The sequence below is a fragment of the Trichosurus vulpecula genome, chromosome 4 (genome assembly GCF_011100635.1).
Source record: "Trichosurus vulpecula isolate mTriVul1 chromosome 4, mTriVul1.pri, whole genome shotgun sequence".
Taxonomy (NCBI): Eukaryota; Metazoa; Chordata; class Mammalia; order Diprotodontia; family Phalangeridae; genus Trichosurus; species Trichosurus vulpecula.
The window spans coordinates 204,739,399-204,755,606 of record NC_050576.1 but is presented as its reverse complement, the minus strand read 5'-3'; the positions used below and the strand labels follow the sequence as shown (position 1 = coordinate 204,755,606).

At 39.0% G+C, this 16,208-nt stretch overlaps 1 pseudogene; it reads left to right on the top strand.

Moving 5' to 3' along the window:
* Positions 1-12,643: 12,643 nt before the first annotated feature.
* Positions 12,644-13,356, top strand: LOC118848261 (annotated as a pseudogene).
* Positions 13,357-16,208: the final 2,852 nt, after the last annotated feature.

The following is a 16,208-nucleotide window of genomic DNA, read 5'->3' as shown; positions in this document are numbered from 1 at the left end:
TCCACATCCCCTTCAATACCTATCATTTTCATTTTGTATAATATTAGCCAATCTGATAGTTGTGAGACAGTACCTCAATGTTGCTTTAATTTGCATTTCTCTAATTAATAGTGATTTGGATTTTTTTCATATAAATATAGATAGCTTTAGTTTTTTTTTTTTATCTGAAACTGCCTTCATAGTATTTGACCACTTGTCAATTAAGGAATGACTTATATCCTTCTAAACCTAACTCAATTCTCTGTATATTTGAGAAATGAGACCTTTATTAGAGAAGCTGCAAATTTTTCCCAATTTCCTTCTTTTCTTCTAATTTTGGCTGCATTGGTTTTATTCATGCAAAATCTTTTTAATTTAATTAATCAAAATTATCTATTTTATATCTGATAATTCTCTCTATTTCTGGTTCAGTTGTGAATTCCTCCCTTATCCATAGATCTCAGAAGTAAGATTTTCCATGCTCTCCTAATTTGTTTATATCACCCTATCATATACTCATTTTTACTTTATTTTGATATATGGTGTGAGATGTTGGTCAACATACCTATTTTATGTCAAACCACTTTCCAGTTTCCCCAGCAGTTTTTGTCAAATAGTGAAGACATGATTCAAAATCGTTTAAAAAGGGGAGTATCAGTTCAAAGGAAGGATGCTATTACAGCACAGGGTTGGGGTACATGATGAGAAAAATAAGAGAATTGGGATTAGGGTCTAGACTAGGACTACAGAATACTTTGCTTTCTCCCCTGCACTCTACTGACTCCATCCAGAATTAATATTCCTGGCATAGATTGTAGGGAATCCTTGAAAAAGTAAAGTGTAAGACAGGGAATGGAATTAATACAATAATTCTTAGAAAGGTGCATTATGAATTAATATTACTGAAATCAAAGACAGGATATGTGGAAGTGTTATAGGGAAACATTAGTTACCATGTATGAAATGGTTTTGATGTAAACATTAAAAAATCCATAAAAATCCATTTAAAATATTTAACAAAACTTTTTTTCAAAAGAACATCATGTCTTCATACAGAAAAATGAGTAGAAACTCAGTTTGAATAAAAAAAAAGATATTTAAGAGAAATATCTTCTATCAAACAAATTTGGGTGGAATAAACTGAACATATACCTAGTAAATACTTGTTCAACTAAATTTAAGTTAGACTAAGCATTAGGGAAGCTAGGTGGCACAATGGCTAAAGTGCTGGGCCTGCAGTCAGGAAGACAACTTCCTGAGTTCAAATCTGGCCTCAGACACTTTCAGGCTGTGTGACCCCTGGCAAGTCACTTAACACATTTACCTCAGTTTCCGCATCTGTAAAATGAGCTGGAGAAGGAAACAGCAAACTAATCCATATCTTTGCCAAGAAAACCCCAAATGGGGTCACAGAGAGTCAGACATGATTTAAATGACTAAACAACAACAAAATATACATAGATTCAGCATTATGCATAAGATGGAATGGATGATGGAGCTTCTTACTATCTTTGACCCCTTGATTGTTCCCCCAAAATCCATCCAAACACAGAAGTTAGAAATGATAGATACGATAGCTGAGGGGCAGGATGCTTTAATGAGAGGAAAACTGGATTCTGATTTGAGAGACTGACATTCTGGTCCGGATTCTCTCATACGTATATTTAGCTCTGTGACCTTGAACAAGTCACTTAATTTCCATATGCTTTGGTTTTCTTATTTGTAAAATGGAAATAAAAATGTATGTGAAATTGCTTTGAAAAAGTGGGAAGCACTATATGAAAGTAAAGTTTTTAACCTTTGTGAATGAGAAGAAGAGATCATGTGATGTTTAAAAGAGGTTCAAAAATCTGTCAAAATTGAAAGCGGAGGCCTATTCTCTTCCCCAGAATGTTCAGAAAAAGTTAGAGATATTGTCTGGAAATAATGTACATATCTAGTTTTACCAGGTTCGCCACTGGTTCAAGGGTCGGAGGGCTTTTGTAATCTATGGTTAAAGGTCTGTTTTAGTAGATCTGTTTTGTTTTTTTTGTTTTTATTGTCATTCTCTCTCTCTCTCTCTCTCTCTCTCTCTCTCTCTCTCTCTCTCTCTCATTCATTGTTGGCCCAGGTTTGACAATCGTGAATTGTTTTGCAAAAGGAAAGGGGAAATTCATTACTGTCCATAAATAACACTACCAGTTCACCTTGACAGTTTCTGAAATGGTTAGTTCTGTTTGCAGTGTTTCCTCCTATCCCAGGATGTGTCTTGGCTTTTCTCTTTGGAAATAACAGAATTGTCTACAAGCAACGGTGTGTAAATATTAAGGCTCAGAGCTTTAGGATATCCTGAAGAAGTTTTCTATTCATGATGTTCCATGTACAACAGTTTGAGGTTATTATAACCAAGCCAATAGATGGGAAATGTTTTGATACCTGGATCTATCTTATTTCAGGTTCTTTGTTCAAAGCCCATGAATAATAAGCTTACTGGAAAGGTTACACATGATCTTAGATATGCCATATATCACATGGGAAAAGATAGATTATTCTTTTTTTCTCTTCTTGAATGAGACTTAAGCCCATTCTTATTCAACTGATCATTAAGTAAAACAGTCATCAGAAAGGATAATAGAGTTGACAGGAAATCTAACTAAACTGCCATTTTGTGTCATTTTAGTAGAACAGGCTTTTGGAGAACAATTTCTGTGGTCACAGTGTTCTGAAAGGTAGCTTCATGAGTTTCTGGGAGATGGAGTATCAAAGAGACAGCATTGCTTCCTCTTGCCTAAGGAGAGATTAGTACAAAAGGGATATGTGCCCTGAGATGTAGCATTAGGAGAAGCCACAGAGAGCATGATTCTAGTGAGACGAAAGAAACAGTAGATTTCTGACATCAAAGCTGCCACATCTATCATGACCGAGGGCCTAAATATTGAATGTGTGACTAGGATGAATAGAAAACAGACCTCGACTACCTGAGTTCACTGAAAACATGTTCACCCCCCTTTCACCTTCTAACTTTCTCCACTTCCCAGGAAGAATAAGTCCCTGTCCCAAAGTTGTCATTTTTCATACTTACATTTATAGCCTCTTTTTTAACACATGCCAGTGCCACCTAGATAAAAGGAATGATCTTGACTGCTCCTGATAGTTGTAATGTTAATGGGGAGGGGGGGACAGGTAAGATCTTCCCTGCCCATTAATAGGCCCCTTAAGAAGCCCGTTAGGGGAAGCTTGCTTGAAGGAAGGCTTCCACACCTTTTGGTACTAAGCTAATTAGGCAAGGAATCAGGTTGTAATGCCTTCTTGCTCTAAGCCTATTAGCCAAAAGAGTATATATATTCGGAGAGGTGAGCTTTTGCTTTGGGGGCTCACTCATTGGGAGAATGTTTGTGTGATTTAGCCAAATGGCACTCTGGGTAGCTGTTAAGGAACCCTCCCCACCCTGGCTTTGAAAACCCAGATGTTGGTTCTTCTCTCTCTGGTAACTATGTATGTATGTAATGGTCAGAAAGCTAGAAGCACTGTCTGTTGATTTGTGTTATTTTCTCTGCTTGTAATTCCTGTGTGTACTTTCTCTGAAGTTTAGGGTGCTTCTTTTTTTTCCCCTGAACTAAGTAAATGATGTATATGTTTAATTAAAGTGAGATTGTAAACCCCTTTTAAGTTGCTTTCCCTAGTAAAGCAGATCTAAGAATCTGCACTAGCAGCTATCCTGGGTATGGCAGTGTGGTTGCCATTACAACTGTGTGCTTCATTAATTATGAAAGGAACAGCCTCAGAGAGACAGGATGCAGTGACTGGCAGTATTAGAGAGATATAAAGAAACATTGAAAGTGAACCTTCTCTGACTGAATATGAGGGTAGAAAGAATCCTCCTTCCTAGATATCCCTAGGGGGCACAGTAGCTAAATGAGAGAGACCTTAATTGATAATATTTTCCTATTTAGTAATCTAGTTCCCACTGTACCTTGATCAGAGCCCTAGAAGCTAAAAATTGCTGTTGGTCTATCAAGGGGATGTGGAAGTGCTGTTGCATTATATTGCCCTTTCTGTTGTTTCCTCATCCATTTACAGATAATTCTCTCTGTAGGGGTGGAGGTAAGGGTGGTTACTAGAAAGAAGGCATTATCTGTTAGAAGAAAAGTGAATGGCTAAACAGGGTCAGCTATGCCAACCTTCCAAAGGTGGAATTTAGCTAAGGGGAAGTAATTAGTCTTGTCTTAACTTTCAGTCAAACTTTCAACCTTAGTAGACACTTGACTACATACTAATTTGCTATTTTTAAAAACTGGTCTCTTATCGGCTTTGGCTAAGAAATTCCCAGAATTTATCATGCACCTACTGAGTCTTGATGGAGACATCAGGATCTAACAGGTCCTCATTTCAAACTACATTTTTAAATCAATCTTACATCTCATTAACTAAAAGCATTCTTTTAGTTAATGATGGGAAGTGATGGGAAACCTGAGGTCAGGAAAGAGGTTAGGACTAGATCATCAGATCTGAGAATCATCTGCATAGACATGATAATTGAATCCATGGGAACTGATGAGATCAATGAGATAATATAAATCCTAGGACAGAAACTTGGAGGCCTCCCACATTTTGTGGGAGTGATAAAGAGCAAAAGAGGTTGAGAAGGAGTAGTCAAATAAGAGAACCAGGACAGAGTAAGATCAGAGTAAGAAGAAAGTGACTAACAGTAACAAAAGCTGCAAAAAAAAGTTAAGAAGAATGAGGATTGAGAAAAGACCATTGGATTGGGCAATTAAAAGATCTTTGGTAACTGGATAGAACTTTTTTTTTTAATTGAATGAGGTGAGAAGTGAAACTGCCAAGGGTTTAGAAGAGAATGAGAGGAAGCATTTATTATAGACAGCCTTCCGAAAGAGTTTCAAACACTTACTAGCTGTGTGATCCTGGGCAAAAGGGTGGAAGTTCATAGGAATATAGCTAGTGAGGAAGTCAAAACAAGTGAAGTGGGTTTTTTTGTTTAAATATGACAGGAAAATATGAATATATTTGCTGGTATCAGGTATAGATAGACATTGAAGATTAGTGAAATAGTAGGAATGACAGAGAATAATATGCTTGAGAAGAAGGTATGGAATGGAGCCAAGGGTTCATATGCAGGGGTTTGACTTGGCAAGGGAAAGGGCTACCTCTTTATGTGAGACAGGGGTGAACGATGAAATTTTGGTGGTGATGAGGTTGGGGAACCATGTGTTTTTAGGGGTGCTCAAGAACCCAAAATGCCAACGTGCTGGGTTCTGCTCAAATGAATTAAACTCAAGCCTTCTCACAGCCAAAGAAAAACAAAGTTTATTAAAAGTTTGCCATAATGGGTAGTACTAAGAAATCTCACCATTTGTGACACTGGTTTTCATAAGCCAGCCAGATTCAATCTGAGGTAGATTGAATCTGAGCCCCTTCATGGAAGCAAGATGGAGCTTATATACAGAAAGATTGTGGGAGGGATCTAGGGTGATCCTGGGGTGATGTAAAGAGGGGTTTAAGGAGGATCTTGAAGAGATATCTAAGGAGGAGATCCATTGAACTGGGGTAAGGTCAGACTCCAGGAACCAAGAGAATGGGATTAAGGGTGGGAAGTAATGAAGGCTACCTGGAGGTAACAGACAAGGTAGGGCTAGGCTAGTTTAAGGGTAACAGATCTGGGGATAGACCCTTTGATAGGATCAAGGGTGGAAACTAGTCAGACAATGGAGGGCTAGGCTAGGTTAAGAATAACAAAGATTTGGGCCTAGTGATAATGAAAGGCTTATGGCCTCAGGCAAAGAAGAAGATTCAAGGAGAATTCGAAGCGGCTCCCAGATCCTGTACTCTGTCAGTGAAAGACATCTGAATGATTTGAAATGAGGAGGAGAAGGTAAGACTGAGATCCCAACAAAACTATTAGCTAAGGGGAGGGGAGGGGCTGATGTGAGAGGTTTGAGGAAGGATGAAAAGATTTGGAAAAGTCTGTCATTAATAAAATAATTAATTGATTGGGGGCAGGGGTTGCAAATGAATTGTCTCACTGTAGTGAGGTCCCAATTGAAATTACGTGACATAAATTTGTAGTGGATCCAGTCAGCATAGTTTTGTGATTTTCTCCAGAGTTTTTCAGGAATGCATGAAAAAAAGGAGAGGGTGGGAGTGAGTGGGATGGTAAAGCCCTCTCATGAAATCTGTATCTCAGCCTTTCTGTGAATTGTGTGGGATAAATGGAGGTGGGGACTCAGGGCTTCTTATTGACAGCTAGGCCTAAGTCTGTAGTTACTAAGAAATCACCTGACCTATAGGAATCCAGAACTTAGAGAAGTCAAACCCACTTCCTCCCCACTACCACCTCAGCAGGAGCCTTGCCAAATAATATCTTTATTAGCATTTCCTTATCCCTTGTACCTGGTTTAGATTTCCACGAGATTGTGAGTCTAGACTCCACCAATGAGAGTAAAAGGTCAGTGGTGGGGTGGGTTGTTTGTGTTAGGGTATAACCTAAGTTCTGGCCTCTGGGCTCCGCCTCTCCCTACCCATTTCCTATCAGTTCAGAGACCGCCCTTTCCCCGTGGGATCATAATAAAATTACTTTCTACTTTCTACTTGAGTAGCCTCTGAGTTTAATTTTGGGTTTAGTTTTTGTCCCACACAGGAGTCATATAAGATTTGGACTTTAGGAAGTATGGTAGGTAATAGGATGATGGGGCATGAGACTTGAGTATACAGTAGCAGTTATCAAAATATAGTCCAGAGACCTCTGGGAGTCCCTATGACCCTTTAAGGGTCCATGAGGTCAAAACCATTTCCATAATAATACTAAGACACCTTAATTTTGAATACGGTAAGTATCAATAGGTACGACCTAGGTAAGGGCTGTCCAACCTTAGGTTATCTTAGGGCCACATTAAAATAAAGAAATTATTTGAGGGCTGCGCCCAGAATAAAATGTACAGTACACAAATAAAAAGTGGGGGAACATGCATCATCAACATAACAGGCGAAGGCGCAAAGGGTGAAAGCAAATTCAAAACAACAAAGCGAGGACACAACAGTATAAAGGTAGGTGCATACTGACTAGTCTGCATCGTACAGGTGGAACACATCCCACAGATGGATTGAAAATTCCTTGCAATATGTTCTGTCTGTAATAGTGCTTAAAAACACCCAAGAAAATTAACATCAATGAGATTATTTGTTTGTGACAGAATTAAAAAAATCTAATACATATTCCATGCAAATTACTATTTTTTTTTTTTTGCTCATGAAAATTAAAACCCACAGGCAGGCCATATAAAATTGCACTGCAGGCCTCATTTTGGACAGCCCTGACCTACATAAAGAAAAGCTCTTGGGGTAAGGGGCTTTAATAAATTTTAGGAGAGTGAAAGGATACTGAGATTAAAAAGATTGAGAATCACTGGTATAGATAATAGTGCAGAGTTGAACCAAAAACAGTCAAGATAAAGAAAGGAGAATGTAATCAGGGCAGGGTTTGTGGCCTGGAAGGAACTGAGGGAAGGAGGGATTAGAGGTCACAGTAAGGATGGAGAACGCATTTAGGGGTTGTAAAGCAGGAAAGCAAATTGAATAATGAAAATAAGACTCATGAAATTCAGCTCCAAGCCTTAGTCCAATGCTTCCAAACTAAACTGGCCACAGGTGATGGAATGATCTCTAAGCAGCTAGGTGGCAGACTCATCTTTCCAAGTTCAAATCTGGCTTCAGACACTTAGTAGCTGTGTAACCCTGAGCCAGTAAGTTACCCTTCTTTGCCTTGGTTTTCTCATCTGTAAAATGAGCTGGAGAAGGAAATGGTAAACCACTCCAGTATCTTTGACAAGACAACTCTAAACGGGGTAAGGAAGAGTCAGACACAACTGAAAAATGACTAAACAGTATAATGATGAATCCCATAAGTGCTCTTCTGGAAAGCCCCGTAGTAGAGGAAACTCTTCTGGGATAATAGAGTGAGAGGCTGGGAAATTTTGGAATAAAATAGAAAATTGAGGATTTTGAGCCAGGAAGGACCTGAAAAGTTAACTTGTCTAAATGCCTCATTTTGTAGATGAGAAAAGAGAAGCACACAGAGCTAACACTGATAATAACAATGAAAACAGTGGCAGAAACAACCGTTACGATAATAATAACTGGGACATACAGAGAAGAAATGACTTGTCCAAGGCCACACAAAACTGGGACATACAGAGATGAAGTGACTTGTCCAAGGCCACACAATTGATACATATCAGAAGCTAGATTTGAACTCACATCTTCCTGACTCTAGGGCAATCACTCTATCCACTGTGCAACTTAGCTGCCTCTTAATTAAAGTGACTTACTCAAGATATAAACCCCATTCTTCTGAATCTGCTTCTCTTTCAACAATACTTCCAAAGTCCTTGGAAACAAATCATAGTCTGATAAAGGTACAATTTACGCGGAGAGGAAATGTGATGTCTGCAAAATTATGAAGGTGTCAAAGGAGGCCTGTGTCTAAAACCTTACTGTTAGTTCCTGTCAGACCATGTGTAAGACAGTAAGCTCTCTGGCTCTGTTTCTTCATTTATAAAATAAGACTAATAATTCCCCAGGCTTGTTGCAAAGTTCAAATTAGATAATGCATGCAGATGCAGTAAAATGTTGCACAGGACTTACAATGCCATACATGTTACCTAATATTACCAAAATTTTCTGCAAATGATAAGTATTTTATAACAACTAGCATGTATACAGCACTTTAAGGTCTGCAAAGAACTTTACAAAGACCTTTATTCTATCCTCACAACAACCCTGGGAGGAAGATGCAATCCTTGTCGCCATTGTACAGGCAAGGAAACTGAGACAGATAGGCCGTGACTTGTTCAGGGTCACACAGCTAGTACGTGTCAGAAGCTGGATTTGAACTCAAGTCTTCCTGATTCCAAGTCTGACATTCTCTCAAAATAGCTACTTCCTCTTCTTCATAGTTTCATGCTTACTGTTTTGTATGTGGGGAATTATACATACATACATATATATGCATGTATATGTGTGTATATGTACATATTATGTGTATGTGTGTATATACACATTAACAAATACAAATTGTGCCTATATCTATCAATATAAATTGCATATGTGTATATATCTCTAGTGTATATGTGTGCATATCTATAAATTATATATACACACATATATACACACATATATAATGCTTTTGTATATGTGTATATATATATATATAAATTGCTGTGTATATATAATATGTATATATGCATGTATGTATTGTTACTGTCATAAATTGCCTACAGTTCTCTAAGGATTCTGAGATCTGATAAACTGAATTTGATGTTTGCATCCTGACCCAAAGGTGTCATTACCTTTCTTTTGTCTTTAAGTTCTCTAGGAAAACTTATCAAATAAAGTTAATGTTTCAATTGTGCCTAGGTTTCCCCAGGTATCACTCACCGCAGAACAAATAGAAAACATTCACAGGAGCCATGAACAATGGGAGAATTCCAAAGTGCTCAAACTGCCACCTAGACTCTCTCCCAGAAGGATTTCTGAACAACTACTTCTCATTCACCTTGGACTTCTATCTTCCAAACAACTTGGAGAAAGAACTGGGTTGGCAAAGGCTTCTTTTCTTGGCCACACCTACTTGCCTGATCCTGAATTCTTATCTTTTCTTGAATATCCTCTTCCTTCTCTAAGAGGCCTGTTGTTGAGAACCTCTTAGATGTCTAGGAGGCCAGTATCCCAAACATGAAACTGATAAACTCATTCTCTTAGGAATGGTCCAATTTGCATGGAAAGTTGGTTTCAGGTAGAGGCAAGTAGTTGGCACAGTAGATTACAGACCTTTACTGTCTATATTACCATGGGTAAGTCACCTCAAATCCCTGTGCCTCAGTTTCACAATCTGCTAGATGAGGTATGGCACTTAATGCCCTCCAAGGTCCTCTCCACATTTAAAACTGTGATCCCCAGATAAGTCCATTCTCATGAACTCTAGTTGGCCATACTCAGAAAAGTAAAATGAAGATGACTAGGAACTGGAGGCTGAACAACTCTCTTTCATATTTTCCTGGGCAAGCACAGCCTACCGACCATTAGCTTCTCTGCAAGACACCATTTCTTTCCACTCTTGGGGTGGGGGGAGGGGCAGGGAGGAAGAAATTTCTTCTCCCCTCCCTTGTTGTACTGCACTTTGGTCTGGAAGTCTAAATGAAAGAAATAAAGGGAAACAAAGTGGGTCAAGCTATTTCATAGCTTAATAATATGAGTGACAAAAAGGAGTGAGTCCATTTTTCCTTGATTCTCAGGCCCTAATCATCATAAAGAAAGTCAAAGCTAGTCAAAAAGCATTTATTAAACACTTACTGTATGCCAAGCACTGTGCTAAGTGCTTTTGACTAATAAAATGAATTCCCTTGTCCTTTCCACAAGGTGCTAGGGTTGTAAGTCTAATTCCATGAGAAATAGCTTTCCAGACAAAAGTTCACACCTTATATTCATATCTAGCTGACTAGAGGATTCATCAAATCGATTCTCTAATTAACAGCATTTATATTGACATCCAGAATTTTATTCCTGGACCTATATTCAACAAATCACAAAAATCCAAGTTTCCTCAGAATAATAGTTTGGGAAATTCTTCTTTAGTCCATGACCACTGTGAGAGTAGGATTCTTTAAGACTAGTTGGCACAAATCAGTCAGTGCTGGTTTGAGGCCTAGTGTGAGTCATTAATGAGAGCCCCATTTGGTTTAAGTTATGTCAGAGCCTAGTTCAATCCGTTCTCTCATAAAACATTATTTATATTGATATTGTTTTTAAGGACAAGCTCATTGGTTACAAAAATACAAACATTGTTTGAGGTTTTAATGGATTTTTTTTTAACAGTGAAACCAAAAGTAGTTTTCTCAGTAGGCCAAAGAGTAAATTTTATAGCTCTGATTTACTTACAGCCACAAAATACAGCTGCAACCTAGCAGTTTTTCTTGGAAATAATTTGCTCATATGCCCCTGTGTTCTATGCTGAATATATAAGGACTGAGGTAAATCAGTAGGCTAACTGGGTTGCAGGTGAGGAGTGTGACCTCTGCCCCAGAACACTCTGAGAGGGAACACACAGAAGGGCACTTGAATTCACCAAGAACCAAAGGAGTACAGCTGAACAGGTCACCTGTTTCATCATAAAACACAGGTACTATATTTTAGAAACCTTAATGAGCTCTAAAAAGCAAATCCTAAAGTTTTAGGAATATCTATTTGGCAACTGAGGAGGCAGGCACATACAGTATAAGATTATCACAATAATCCAGCTGAGAGGTGATGAAGGCATTAACTGGGTGGAAGGTGGGGAAGAGTTGACATGTGAGTAGAGAGATGACAAATACAAGAGATACTATGAAGGTAAAAATCAATAAAATTTGTCAAAAAAATTGATGTCCCCTGGTAGCTCACTATATGGTAATAAAAAGTGTTTTCATTGACAACTGAAGCAGAGCCAAGTGAAAATAAAAGGTTCAAACTAATAATAGTGGGCTCACATACTCACTTTTCTCTTCTTCTTCCTCCTCCACTTTGGCCCCCACCCTTCAGCAAGACAAGAATTGCAACAGTGACCACCATGGCACCTTTTTTCCTTCCTTCCTTCCTTTCTTCCTTTTCCCTTCCTCCTTTCCTTCTACCCTCTCTCTTTCTTTCCTTCCATCCTTCCTTCTTCCCCTTCCCTTTCCCTTTCCTTTTCCCTTTCCCTTTCCCTTTCCCCTTCTCCTTTTCCTTCTTGTCTTTGTGCAAAGCACTGTGTTAAGTGCTTGGGGATACAGATATAAAACCAAGAAAGTCCCTGTTTTCAGGGAGCACACATTTACATATGAAAAGTTTCAGATGCCAGTCCGGTGGAAAAGTCCAACAGTGCATAGGGTACCATGGAAAAGCCTATGTTAATGCCTTTTCAATGGAATTTGCACTGATAAAAGCATACTGTGTTCTGATATTGAACTATTTGACAGTGCCAAGGATTTTGGTGGTAAGAACCTTTTTTGGATCATCTCTAGCCATGGCTGTAGCAGTTGCCAGACTGTACCTGCAAAGGGATTGCTTCCTAGGATAATAGTTGATGGTATTGGACTCCCAAGGCCCTTGGCTCAAGGTCTTGGGTTGTCTCCATCAGGATCAGAGGGAAGATAGTGGTCAAGGATGTGGCAGTAGTTTGACTTGCCTGGCTCATGTTATCCCTACCTCAGAGTAACTTTATGCTTCACCTAGGCTGGCTCACCTGCTCTGGGAACAGCAGTTGGGTAACGGTTAAATTTATTCTTTCTTGGTCTTAGGTGAATACACATCAAAGACAGAATAGAGTAGGTTATGACCACATGAGTTTTGCAAGATCAATTAGGAATCCAGTAACTAGAGCTAGTTACAGAGTCTGCTAGTGCCAGCAGTAGCTGACTCTGGTGAGGAACTAGCACTGAGGAATGCCCAGCCTGTCAGCGAATAAATCTGGTTGCAAAGATGTTTGCCCTGAAAGCAAGGAAAGACTTTTTCAGGGCTGTGAAGGTGAAAGCTTTCGAGGACTCTTTCTGATCTGGGTTGATTCTCTCCTGCCCTCACCCTTGGTGCTGCTTCTCCCTCTCCCCAGAGCCCTGTTGCTTCCACCACTGCCACTGCCCACACCTGAAACCTGTCCACTATGGAGAAGATCTAGATGATCCAAAAGGCCAAGCTGGCAGAGCAGGCCACCTGCATAAAGGTGGATGACCAAGAAGGCTGAGCTCTCCAACGAGAAGCACAACCTGCTCTCAGTGGCCTACAAGAACGTAGTTGAGGGGCAAAGGTCAGCCTGGAGGGTCATTTCCAGCATTGAGCAGAAAACTGACACCACTGACAAGAAGATGCAGCTGGTCAAGGACCACCAGGAGAAAGTGGAGTGTGAACTAAGATCCATTTGCACTACCATCCTGGAATTGTTGGATAACTTTTTAATAGCCAATGTGACTAATCCAGAGAGCAAGGTCTTCTATCTGCAAATGAAGGGAGACTACTTCAGGTACCTTGCTGAAGTAGCCTGTGTTGATGACCAAAAACAAACAATAGATAATTCCCAAGTTGCTTATCAAGAAGTATTTGACATCAACAAGAAAGATGCAACCTACTCATCCAATTCACCTGGGGCTAGCTCTTAACTTTTCTGTACTTTACTATGAGATCCTTAATAACCCAGAGCTTGCCTGACCATTGGCTAAAACAGCTTTTGATGAGGTTATTGCAGAACTTGATACCCTGAACAAAGACTCCTACAAAGACAATACCCTTATCATGCAGTTGCTTAGAGACAACCTAACATTATGGACATCGGACAGTGCAGGACAAGAATGTGATGCTACAGAAGGTCTAGATAATTAAAATTCATACAGGGTGTCATTTCCTTTCTCTCAAGAAACCTTTTTACACATCTCCATTCCTTTTAGCTACACTTGTATTTCCTATAGCAAAGAAAACCCATCCATGCCTATGGAAATCAGCCTTTTCACACTGTAGCTTTGGGAAAACTACATTCCTTGATTTTTGTTTGTCCTGGTCTTCCTGGTGTGCAGTTATGTTGTAGAAAAGTATTAAAAGCTTCATTTCATATAAACGTAAGTAACTTCCAAACACTTACGTATAGGACTAAAGTGTATCTGGTATTTAAAAATCTGAACTAGTTCTGCAAGTGACTGTGTTTTATATTACAATGAAGATATGAAAATGTAGTTAAATACAACTCAAGCGTTTTGTATAGCTTCCCCACACAACTTACCCCCATATTCCCACCTTATTTTTCAAGGTTTTCCTTTCACCAAACAACTTTCGCATGCTCTTATATGTTCCTTTTAAGAGGAATCTGGAAGTATTGGGTTAAATGGAAATAAGTTTGGCATTTTAGAGGTAGGAATCACAAGCTGAAGTATGCCTACTGTAAAATAAGTCCTGTGACAGCAAGAAGTTTTCTTACTCTTCATTCGCTGCTGTTTCATTTGACAATTTCCCTGTTTCAATAAAAGTTCACTCACACTCCTGCCTTTGTAGTCCTGGTGTCCACTTTACTATGCAACAGAAGTAGTGTGTAACTACCAGAATACAGATGTGCTTTTTGACAAATTAAAGTGAATGCCATTTGTTAATACACTAGAATGGGGAAAACCATTGGAAATATACAAGTCAGGTGTAACATTTTTAGTACTTTTCCATGCAGATTTGTGCACATGTGAGAGAGTGTCACGTTTGTCCAGTGACTGTTACTTAGAAAGTTTGGACCACTATTGTATGCTGCGAATCGTTGATTGTAGTCCCAAAAATGCCTTGAGAAAATGTTATGCCCTATGTAACAGCGAAGTACCATAAAATAAAATTACATTTCATAAACCAAAAATAAAAAGAAGACTTATTCATCAGATATGCCATACCCAGAAGTGATCTTGGTAGGAGTAATGTTTCATAGAAACAATTTTAAATTTAAGCCTACTTTCTCCAGTGCCTGAGATGGTTAGCAAGAGTAACTTCTAGTATGGGATACTCTTCCACTTCAGTCCTTGCTATGCATTCTTAATAAATATTTCTTTTTAAAACCAAATTGGTGTCACAAATTACATTGAGAAGATATTAACTGTGAATTGATAATGGAAGGATGCACAGAATGAGGGTTTTGGAGTGATAGCACTGTAGGAACCACTTCTCATCCCTTCAGAATTAGACCTGTAAGCTTAAGTGGAGAAAGAGCTTTGCTCTGGAGACTCGAACTGCTAGTCTGCGTGAATTGGGCGAGTGAGATCAGAGTCTGTGTCCTACACAGGCAAATGCTACAAAGTGATGGTCAGAAGAGAAGAACATTAATCATCAATTAAATGGCTAAAATAAGAAGATTGAAATCCCAGAAATTACAAGAGCCTCGAGCCAAAGTGACAGAGAACCTCAAACCAGTTAATCAGTCCCATAGAGTCCTAAGAAAAAGAAGACTCTACAATTTGTCAGTCAGAAAAAGCTTGCCATAGGGGTCTGAACAGGTTTTCTATGCTTCCATTTCTTCCTCATTGGCTAACATTTCATAGCTATGTATGACCCTGATCATTTTACCTCTCTGAACCTCAGATGCCTCGTCTATGAAATGAGGATAATAGCAAACACTTGCACAATCTACCTCTGTGTGTTGGTGTGAATCAAACTGCTTTGTCGATCTTAAAGCACCGAGTGTGAGCGGTTATTGCTGCTGTTGTGGTCATCATTTTTACCGTATCAAGTTATTGTATGCTTTGCTGTGTTGGATGTCTTGGTGACCTCTGAGAATCTGTTATGTCTTTTTTGCAACACTTTATCCCAGCCAAGAGCACTGTACAAATTCTTGGATAACCTTTGAATCTATCCACTGTATATAACAACAGCTGGGAACTTTGGACCAATGCAGACTGTGGCTTCAAGTATTCTTTCCTGGCCTATGAGTGGAGATTCAGATGGATCTCAAAGTTGACAGTTTTCCAAACTGTATCTTTGCCATTGACATCATCAACTGTGAACTGAGAGACATCTGCCTGTTTTTTTGTAAAACATTGTTGATATGATCACTTTGACAGAACACATAACCATTTTAAAGCATTCATTTAATTAGACTTTCCCATTTTCTCTAACTTTTGGGGGGAGGCAGGGGGGTCTTTATTTGTTTGCTTTGCTTTGAATCACCCTGGTCAAACCCCAGACAGACAGATATTTGTCACTCTATTATTGTTTTAAAGTGTGAGTCTCAGACACTTAAGCATTATTGGAATGCAATGAAAAAACCCCACCATGTTTTAAATCTCAAATGGGGTAATAAACTGCAGCCAGAAGCTAATTGTCCTGAAACTTGAGCCTCTCGAACATGTTACTACTGTAATGGGAACACTCAGCACTGCTTTGGTGGGGTTGTTGTGTAATTGGGGATACGGTGTGGTGCAGACATATTAAAAAATGTCAAATCAGACATTTTTGCTCATAACTTGTAGACCTCAGCATAATTCTCAAAGCAGTCAATGCATTTCATCCATTAAACAAGTGATGGGGGAGGGGGTATTAATCTATGTAATGTTTAACTATCCACTGTGGATTTTCTGCTTGCCAAATTTCTTCCACCCAAGAAGTACTGAAATGTTGCTTCTCCCAACAAAAGAAATGAATCATTAATAAGAACCAGCTAAGTCAGAAATAAAATGGAAGCAGTGCCACGATATGAATGTATAAATATTGGT